The sequence below is a fragment of the Capsicum annuum genome, chromosome 11, assembly GCF_002878395.1.
Source record: "Capsicum annuum cultivar UCD-10X-F1 chromosome 11, UCD10Xv1.1, whole genome shotgun sequence".
NCBI lineage: Eukaryota > Viridiplantae > Streptophyta > Magnoliopsida > Solanales > Solanaceae > Capsicum > Capsicum annuum.
The window spans coordinates 213019138-213031039 of record NC_061121.1 but is presented as its reverse complement, the minus strand read 5'-3'; positions in this window follow the sequence as shown (position 1 = coordinate 213031039).

The following is an 11902-nucleotide window of genomic DNA, read 5'->3' as shown; positions in this document are numbered from 1 at the left end:
AAAAAAAAATTATTTTGATCAATTTTTAATGTTAAATTAGAATAGATTAATTCGATATTTTGAAATTACAACAATAACAACAAACCCAGTGTATTCCCACAAAGTGGAGTCTGGAGAGGGTAGAATGTATGCAGTCCATACCGCTACCTTCAAAGAAGTAGAGATGTTGTTTTCGATAGATCCCTGATTCAAGATAGAGAATAGTACAAGAGCATAATGCACCATTAAGCATGGTGGGTGGCATAACATAAAAGGAATAAGACATACTAATAATAAAATAGAAATCAGAGCAATACAAAATAAGATAAATAAACGCATTATGAAATAAGAGATAAGAAATATGACATCCAGAAAGTACGACCCTCACCTATGGACACAGTCCTGGGATTACTAACCCAACTATACATTAGCTCTTCTACTACTAGCTACTACCCACGCACGCGGCCTAGCTTTCTACCCTTATTCGCGACCTCGACACCTTCCTATCTAGGGGTCACGTCCTCAGTAAGCTGTAGCTCTCCATATCATGTCTATTCACTTCCCTCCAGTACTTCTTCGGCCTACCTCTCCTCCTCCGAAAGCCATCCAACGCTAGCCTCTCATACCTACGAATTGGAGCATCTGTGCCCCTCCTCGTCACATGCCAAAATCATCTCAGCCTTTTTTCCCACATCTTGTCCTCCACCGAAGCCACTCCCACCTTCTCCCGAACTATCTCATTCTGAACTCTATCCCCTCTACACATATCCAACGCAACATTCTCATTTCTGCCACCTTCAATTTTTAAATGTGGGAGTTCTTGTCTGGCCAACACTCTGCTCCATATAACATAGCTGGACGGATTGCCACTTTATAGAATTTGCGTTTAAGCTTAAGTGGAACCTTCTTATCACACAACACACCCGAGGCGAGCCTCCATTTTATCCAACCTGCTCTAATACGGTTAGAGATATCCTCATCAATCTCACCATTCCCTTGAATCATAGACCCAAGATACTTAAAACTATCCCTCTTACAAACATCTTGGGAATCCAACCTCATCACCACATCGTCGTCCTACCTCAAGTCGCTAAACTTGCATTTCATATACTCCGTCTTGGACCTACTCAACTTGAACCCCTTGGACTCCAGGGTTTGCCTCCAAACCTTCAATTTTTCATTCACACCTCCTCGCGTCTCGTCAATGAACACTACATTGTTAGCAAACGACATACACCATGGCACCTCCCCTTGAATACGTCGCTTCAACACATCCATCACCAACGCAAATAGGAACGAGCAAAGAGTTGAACCCTGATGCAACCCTATCTCGACTGAAAAATATTCTGAGTCCCCTCCTGCTGTTTTCACCCGAGTCTTTCCTCCATCGTACACGTACTTAATAGTTCTGATGTACACCATCGGGACCTCTCTTGCCTCTAAGCATCTCCAAAGAGCATCCCTAGGGACTTTATCATAAGCCTTCTTCAAGTTGATGAACGCCATGTGCAAATTCCTCTTTCTTACCCTATACTGTTCCACCAATCTTCTCACCAGGTGTATTGCCTCTGTCGTCGAGCGACCGGGCATAAAACCAAACTGATTCTCTGAAATGGACACGATCTTCCTTAATCTCTGCTCCACTACCCTCTCCCAAATCTTCATAGTCTGACTCAATAGCTTGATACCCCTATAGTTGGTGCAACTCTGAATGTCCCCCTTGTTTTTGTATAAATAAATCATCGTACTCCACCTCCAGGCATCCTCGCCGTCTTGAAAATACCGTTAAACAAATCAGTTAACCACCTTAACCCTGCCCTACCTGAAAACTTCCAAAAATCTACCGGAGTCTCATCAAGCCCCGTCGCCCTTCCCCTCCGCATTATACGAATAGCTTTCCTGACCTCCTCAACCTTAAAGCGTCTACAATAACTGAAATCACGTCTCTCCTCCGAGTGTTCCAGCTCACCTAACTCAATGCTTCTGTCCCTTCCTTGTTCAAAAGCATATGAAAATACTCCTGCCATCTCTTCTTAATATGGGCATTCTCCACCAAAACTCTACCATCCTTCCCCTTAATGTACTTCACTTGGTCGAGGTCCCGACCTTTCCGCTCCCTAGCCTTACCAAGCCTATACAACCTCTTTTCCCCATTTTTCTCCTCTAACCCCGCATACAAGCTCTCAAACGCTGCTGACTTTGCTGCAGTAACTGCAAGTTTAGCCTCTTTCTTTGCTAATTTATAGACCTCCTAATTCATCCTCTTCTCCTCTGCATCTTTACTCTCAATCAGGTTAACATACGCCCCCTTCTTAATCTCCATTTTCTTCTTAACATCTTCATTCCACCACCAGTCCCCCTTATGTCGTCCTGCATGACCCCTCGAAACACCCAACACTTCTCTAGCAGTTTCCGTGATGCAACTGACAGCCTTATCCCACATGGCATCCACGTCTCCCCTACAATCCCACACCCCAAAAATCGCCACTTCTCTTCTATCTTCAGCTCACTATCTGGCGTCAAGCCACTCTACCTAATTCTAGGCCGACCCTCCTCGACCCTTCTCTTTTTGCTCCTTTTCATAAACAAGTCCATCACCAAGAGCCTGTGCTGAGTCGAAAGATGCTCACACGGAATGACTTTACAGTCCTTACATAAAACCCTCCTTAGCCACATAAAGTCAATCTGAGTCTTGGCTATCGCATTTCAAAAGGTAATCAGGTAATCCTCCTTCTTCAGAAAGCTCGAATTCACCACCACCAACCCAAAAGCCCTCGCAAAATCCAACAAAGTTGCTCCCTCCTTATTCCTATCATCAAAACCAAAACCTCCATGCACATCGTTATAATCTCCCGGCATAACCCCAATGTGCCCATTGAACTTCCCCGCTATGACAATCCTCTCTGAACTAGGCACGCCTCTCACCACCTCGTCCAAAGCCTCCTAAAACCCCACTTTCACCTCCTCTCCCAAGCCCACCTGCGGAGCATAAATACTATATACATGCAGCGTAAACCCCCCAATGACCAACTTAATCGTTATCAACCTATCACAGACCCTCTTTACCTCCACCACCTAAATTCTAAGCTCCTCATCCACTAAGATCCCCACATCATTTCGACGCCTGTCACTCCCTGAGTACCACAATTTATACCCATCCACATCCCTAGCTTTAGACCCTACCTATCTAGCCTCCTGAACACACGCAATATTAATCTTCCTCCTCTTAAGAATCTTCACCAGCTCTATGGACTTACCCTGAAGGCTTCCTATATTCCAAGACCCTACCCTCAACCTATCTACTCTTGCCTCTCGCCTATCTCTACCACCATTCACCGCCCCAATCCTAACACCCGACCTAGACCCCACACCTACCCCTGACCGCCTCTCTTTACCCCCCACAAAGCCGGCCCCAACCCCAACCCCCTCGAACATAAACCTATTCCACCATCAACCCCTACAACCACCACTTAAGGCCAAAACCAAGCCCAAATAAATCCCCAAGCCAATAGACAAGTAGACACAAAAAACAAAGCACCAATAGGAAAGCAAAAAAGAAAAAGGAAGAAAGCAGTAAAGAAACAGTATTTAGTCACAAAAATATCCGATCCGGCCTAGTAGCTATAACAACACACAAATATCCACCAACAAGCTACAGAAAATCGATACAAACTACACTCACAAGAAAATAAAAAAATACAAACGAAATGATAAAATATTAACTAGTAAAAGTATGTAAATATCAAAGCTTAGCTATCACCAGGGTACTCTTGCGTGCTGATGGTATCGTCAATTTTTCTTTCTGAGTTGTTTGCTGAAAATAGCGTCGCCGGAAAGCCATCATCGGAGCGCCGCCAGCTGTCGGCTGTCACTGTCGCTGGAGCTTCAACTGGGCGTGACCGATTCTGCGTTCTGGGGACCGTCGCTGGAGTCGTGCTGGCGAAAACCCTAGTCTTGCCGGCTATAACAGCGACAAATGGCCAAGAAGGAGGGGGGGAGAGGAAAGTCACTTTGGAGAGCTGAGGGAAGGGGAGAGGGAGAGAAGGAGCTCGAGAGAGAGAGGCAAAGAATGTAGACTTACCTGTTGCCGTCGCCGGCGTCGACTGCTTGATCGGAGAAGAAGGACGTTTGGTGAAACGTTATCGTAACGTTAGTGAAGAGAGAGAAACATTATTGTAAGTTGTAGCCCCTCGATATTTTGAAATTAAAATTTAAATATTTAAAAATTATATGAAAAGTAATATAAATTATATTTTTTTTCTCATATTAATATAATGAAAGAATACATTATAATATGTTATTTAAAGTTTATATTTTTTGATTTTTAAGAAGAAAATTATGACAACTAAAAAGAAATGAAGTAGAGAGTAATAAGTGAACTCGCGATCAAATTGCGCCAAAATATGAATAAAAGTACAATAACAAACCCGGTATATTCTCACATAGTAGAATCCGGGGGAAAATATGAATAAAAGTGACGTCAATAAATCGCTTTTTTAATATGTTATCAAAATAACCTTCACAAAATATTTTATCACGTTTTAACAAAACTTTTAACAACTCCATTAACGATAAACAGTTTCCCAAAAAGCATAAAACGGTACAAAAAATAACGCTTCATAATTCGAAACGAATCTAAAGAATCTGAATCTCCCTTATTTGATAAATTTTATTTATCACTTTTAATTGTATATTGGTGAGAGTGTATGGCGGGTGGTAGGATGGGAATAGGTGTTTCTGTTGTTTGTGGTGTCAAAGGGGTGAAGTGACAGGAGAGGTGAGACACGTGGAAAATGAAACGGCACTTTAAACTTTTCTGTGTTTCCATTTTATGTGGTCTAAAATGAGAAAAAAAAAAAAACTTTAAAAATTATAGGTATTACTTATTTTTAACTCAAAATTATCCTTCTCTTTAATCGATTTTAAATTATTTCTAATTTTAAGAAAATTTTTGAAAAAAATTAAAAGTATAAGTTAAATAATTTTTTTTTTTTTGCTAACATTATTAAAATTAAGAAATAATGGAGGTGTTAGAAAACTAAAAAAGTGTGTAAAATATGGTAAAATATTTTGCAAAATTTATTTTAATAATATATTAAAAAATAATTTATTTATATTATCTTATTCATATGTTAGCTCAGTTTGATGGCGAATTCGGAATAAGTGTACAAAGTATATTGTGCATTACATTGCTTAAATAACATGCTAAACTTCTAGAACTTCTGAGCCTTCGACGATTTCAAATATGTCAATATCAATAGCGACTCATACTTTAATATTGATATTTTATTTTATGATAGTCAAGAAAAATTTATTGATTCTTAAGGTTTATTTAAATGGTTGTCTCATCTTCTATTATGTTACTATTATTAATTTATTATTAATTAATTATAAATTAAAAATCAAACTCAATCGAGAAGAATCAGATCGATAATTTTTATTTGATTTGATTTTAAAATTTTAAATGTTGATTTAATTAATTTGATTATGATTTTAATAAAAATCATTTCAAAATAACCATGAACACCCTTAAGTGCTATCTATAGCCATTGTTTAATATGATTTTTTTTCTTTAAAAAGGGAAAATAATAATTTTGTTTTTAAAAAAACATATACACAATTGGTACCTAACTATCAAGTGCTTTATTTTTTCCTTTTTATTTGGGTACTTCAGCAAATCTTCGACGTGCACCATAATAAAGGTATACTCTCGGCATCATTCAATAAAGTCAAAAGTTATAAATTGCACCAAAATTACTTTTTCAAACAGTTTGTAAAAAATACTTCTCGTAATAAATAACAACAAACAATAAAGCTTCTTAAAAGTTCAGTTGAATATAATAATAATGACAAATGAAATTACGACGTTGTCCTTGACTTTAGAATATAAGAACTTGTTTCTTTTGACTTCCATGCTTCCCCATTGCCTTCTCAGGAGCTTTATAAAAATCGTTGAAAGGTAGTAGCTCCATCCTGTATCAAAATGCACAATTAGTGGATCATAAATAAAATTTTAGAATAACAATATTAGGTGTAAGTAATTGAGTCCTGATTTAGAAAATTTCTTAATTTTAATGTAAGATTTGAATTTTACCTATTAGGTTCGATAAGTAACTGGAGAAAATTGAAGGAAAAGTATTTTTTAAGTCTTGAATGTGGTATTAGTGTCATTGACCAACTTAAATGATCAAACATAATTGGAAAACTTGATTAAGGTAATAGAAGACTTGATTAATATTTTCAAAACTTTCGAATCTTTTCAAAAATACAAATCAACCCACACCTCTCTCTTCTCCAAATCAACTGTCTCTCTCCTTTCTCGAGAGAGACAGTTTCTCTCAAACTTCTCCCAATCAACAGTTCTGCAAATTTCTCCATTCAATTTCCGGCGACTTCAACCTCCGACGACAAATAGTTGGACTTCGAGTTTTTTTTGGACTTTCAATCGCCAATCGACATTACAACACTGCTCTTTGGCGACAACTTCTTCGAGTTCTTCATTGTCCCTTTTCTTCTTTCACAGGTAAAAAATTAGGACTTTTTAGTTATGAAGAAAAAAAGAAACTTGAGCCAACTTCTCTTCTAGTATTGGTTAACAATTTCAATATTTGTTGATTAAATTTGAAATAGGGACTGAAGAAAATACTAATTTATGGTATTTCTTCTCTTCTCTTTTCGGAGTGAAATATGATTTTTTTGTTGTTAATGTAGTTCTTGTTGTCGAACTGCTAATTCGATTTGTTGGTGTCTGTTGAGTATTTTTGAAGTTTGATTTTTGTTGTTTGTGTTTGTACAAATAAAACAACAATGTTGGTGTTTTTGGTCACCGTTGATGATCTTGGTGTCTGTGTGTTGCTGGGTTGATTTGTGATTGTTCTTGGTAAAAATGGTGTATTTGATATTAAATGGTGATATTATTGTTAATCTATTGAACAAAATCTTGGTACTGATTTTTTTCTGTAATAGATTTACCATTTGATGTAACAGATTTACAATCGATGCAACAGATGAACCATCTGTTGGAAAAAATCCTATTAACTATTCCAACAGAACGACATGTCCAAGACTTTGATTTCTTCCAACAAATTATTTATCTGTTGCGACAGATGACCCTTCTGTTGGAAGAAATATAAACAATATTGATAGTTGATAACAGTTCTAACAGATCAATCATATATTACAACAGATGAATGATCTATTGCATAAACCAGTCATCTATTTCAACAGATCAGCGATCTGTTGAAAGAAATCACAATAGTATTGAAACTATTTTTATTATTTTCAATAGATTACTCATCCATTGCAACAGGTTGGTTATATGTTACAACAGATAACTCAGCTGTTGCAACAGACGTGTGATCTATTAGAACTGTTATTTTACTGTATTATACATGTTATATTTATTGTTATCTTTTTTTATGATGCATTAATCAATTATATTCTTTTTTATTTTCCTGTTATTTTTAGATAATATGGCTCCCAAAAGAAAAGAAACTGAATCAAGTCTAAGTAAAGGAAGAAGTGAAGCAGTTAGACTACATTCACCACTCTATGAGTTTGCTTTACAAGTAATATCTCAATCAGAAACAGAAGATAATGAATATGGGGATGAGGAATGTTTCAAAAAAGATGATCCAAATGCTAATAGCCCTTCTACTAAAGAGTTGGTCAAAACTTTCAGCATTAATTGTTATCCTATGAGAATGCAGTGCGATGGTGCCACATATTTTGATTTGGTGGTTAAGTCAGCCATAGAAAAATCTTTTGACACATTCAGAAAAATACTTCGAGATCAAAAATTGAATGCTTATTTCAGGGACAGATGCTTTGGGTAATATCTTAATTTGCCGGAGGACAACAATGATCGTTTTCAAATGACCATGGTATATGATATTCTCAAGTGTAGGTTTATGTATGAAAATTAAAGATAAGATGGATGGGGTATGTATAAATTGTTGTGGCATGCATGTTTGATTTGGTTGGAAAGAGTTTGCTATAGTTACTGGACAAAAATGTTATCCTCCTTCTCCTTCTCAGCTTATACCTATTCTAACTCAAAAAAGCACCCCGCACACCCAAAAAAGGCAAAGGTAAGTCAAGTAATGGTGATGACTCGGTGTCCTTTGTTGGTACAAGTTTCAAAAATAAAAATTTGATAGAAGCGTTAAAAGGTAAAAGATTTACAAAGAAGCACAAGCAATCATTGTGCTTGGTTTGGTTTGTACATAATATTCTTTGGCAAGAGATGTTTACAACAACATACCACTTGGTTTAATAAACCTCTCCGAAGATCTTGAGGCATTTAACAACTATCCTTGGGGTTATGAAAGTTTCAAAATGACTGTCAAATATTTATTGACTTCGTTTACGCCAAAGACAGTCAACTTATATGAATTTTCATGGGCTTTCATGGTAAATATTTCTTTTATTATGATTCATTTATTTTTTATTAAATAATATTTTTAATTTATTGGTGTTATTTTATAGGCTTGAGCATTTGAAATCATTCCTTATTTGAGACATCAAGTGTACTAACAGGAAGAAGTTTCATGTCGAAGAATCTTGAGATGGTTGTCGGCCAAAATTGATAAAAAAATAAAATTTCTTAATCTCTTCACCCCTCGAAGAAAGCAGTAAGTCTAATTCTAATTAAGTTTTTATTTTAATTGATGATTTTTTAAATAATTTAATCATTATTCTAATATATCTCCTAATTTATTTTAGATTGTCCATCAAGGACTTGTTCCGACCAACTGAGAGTTGATGATGCCATTTTTCTTACTTTATAGTTTGTGAAAACTTTATCGGATCCTAAGATTAGTGATAGAATAAAAAAAATTATTCAGAGCAATAACCATCACAAGAAAAATAATTTGGAGGGTGGACTTGTTGTTATTGATGGTGTTAGTGGTGATGAAGCTGTTGGTGGTGGTAGTGATAGTTGTCGTGGTGCTGCTGTTGGAGATAATGATGCTCCTTTTGCAGTTTTTGAAACAACAAACTATTATGATTATGATCATACTGATTTTACAGATTTTTATCCTCCGAGAAAATATTCTGCATGCAAATATCAAAATCGCAAGGCGAAACATGATGGAGTGATTAACGTTATTAATGCATAAACTGCTTGGGTAAAGAAATTGACATGTAAGAGGGGTATCATTCCATCAAAGAGGATTTCATATCCATACACTCTATTAAAGATTAAGGCGGCTAAGGGGAGAAGGAAAGAAATATCCAAGGCATTATCAAGCATCGAAAAAAGTAAAATTGCAACTCCTATGTCTTTGTCTTGCACTTTTGATCAATGTACAAGGTCCAAAAGAGAGAATCATGAGCTGAAGAAGGTAAGTATTTATCATCTATTCCAACAAACAAATAAACTACATATTTATTTCAACAGATGACACATCTGCTAAAAATTACCAAACAGACATAGACATCTGTTGCAACAGATGACTAACCTGTTACATCTGATGCATTATATGTTGCAACATATATCTCATCAGTTGGAGAAAATCAAACAGGCTTACCAACTGTTTTAATTTGTCCCCATTGATGACCCATATGTTGGGATAAATTACATCCATACTTTCTTATTATTTTAGGTTGTTCCGTTAGATGAGTCATCTATTCTATCAAATGAGTCATCTGTTAGAACAAATGCATCATCTGCTAGAAATTATCATGCAAGTCTTTCTACTATTTTAATTTATATCAGTAGATGACCTATTTACTGTAACAGATGACTCATCTGTTGGGACAAATTAAATCAAGACTTCGTACTATTTTAATTTGTCCAAACAGATGAGTCATATGTTGCAAAAGATGGGCCATCTATTAGAAATTATCATCTATGTCTTCCTCCTATTTTAATTAGACCCAACATATGACCCATCTGTTACAACAAATAAGTAATCTGTGGGGACAAATTAAAACAGGAGGAAGACCAGTTTGATTTCCTCCAACAGATGAGTTATCTTTTTCTATTTTTTTGTATCTCTGTGATTAGCATTGACAATTTTGATTTTTAAGGTGGATGTCACAGTAGATGCTATGCCCAAAAACATAATATCACAGATGATAATCCATCAACTACTTCTAAATATGAAGAAAAGGTGAAGCCTATCAGTCCAGAAGAACGAAAGAATTCCCCGTTTGAAGGGTTCAACATCTCGAACAAGGCTCCAAAAAAATCTAACAAAGTTGATCAACAACTATTCAGAATGGATTGACGATCGGCTGTTAAAGCTTTATGCCATCAGATACATAAATCATTTTTAAAGATATTGATTTATACAGTTCTTCTTGTAAAAGCATGACATTAACACATATAAATCATGCATAAAAAAATGACGAATACTACAAAGTAAACCAATCGGGTCTTGATTTTGATATGTTTGATTTTATTGTTGCATATTCCAGAATGAAAAATTGATTCTATTTGATGTCACAATCCCAAACTTGTTGGAATGATAAGGTTTACATGTCATACATCTTACTATTAATACTTTATTTAATTATATATGTGTATTAATTTTATTGTTACGTAATATAAAATGTTTGATAATATGTGTAGCACATCGATGTCAATTTTTACTACCTTCGAAAGAAAGCCAAGTTGCAAATACAACAACAATACAGATACACGACAGATAATTATTTGTACAAAATTTACATTAATAATGCCTACGATAAGTATTGTCAACAATGACCAAAAGTTTTTCAAAATGAGGAATGCTTAATCAGTATCATCAAAGATTTTAGCGTTCCAGCTGACTTACCTTGACATTTGATCGACAAAATGTACTTCCCAATTAATTGTGGTGATGAATTCCATTGGGTGTTGGTTGTCGTCGTTCTAAAAGAGAGGCGCATCCGAGTTTATGACTTAATGTCGGGAATGAGATGTTCTGGGCCATCGTCTGAGATATAAAAGTTGACCAAAATATTACCTACTTACCTTGATAAAAGTGACTTTTTGGATCAAAAGATTCGTACTGATTGGTTGATGATTGAAGTATATCGGGATAAAATAGGTAATCCATTTTATGTAGAATATGTTGAAGAAATTGCTCAACAACCCTGTGATAGCCTGCAAGTATCATGATTTAGTTTCATTTCATAAATTTCACAACTCTTACATTAATTGCAAGATATGGATTATCTGATTTTTACAAATGCATGGATTACAGACTTTTTGTTGCCTCTTACGCCGAGTATTTGAGCGATGAATTACAAGTACCAAATGATGCACTTGATGCCTGATTACTCCGTAAAAGATATGCTACTCTTTTATGAAAATATGGAGAAGCAAAAACTCAGAAACCGTTGTAGACACGTGATTTTTTATCCTCCCTGAATTTTAACCTATTTTTTTTATATTAAATATTTATATTTGATCTGATATTATTTTAACATTTATTTCATTTTAAATAAATTTTTAGTTAAAAATAAATAATTAAATAAAGTTATATTTTGGAATATTTTATTTTTATTTTTATTTTTAAATAAAAAATATTAATAAATAAAATAATACAAAAAATTCAAAAATATATTTTCTTTTAAATTTTAATAAATAATCTAGTAGTTTTAATACTATCTTAATTATATTTATTTTTACCTATTTATAAACCTTTATTGTATTTTTTAATATAAAATTAATCAGTTGGTATTATATTTATTATTATTATTATTTTATTTATTTATTTATTTATTTTATTATTATTATTATTTTCTATTTTTCTATAATAATAATAATTAAAAAAAAGGGGTTTCAAAATTTAAATCCCGTTATTTGATAATATCTTTTAACTGTTTCCCCTCCTAACTATTCCCCCCAAAACACTCCTTTTATTTAAGGACTTCCCACTCATATATTGTACGAACATTCTATCTACACTGTATTTGAAAAAAAAAAAAA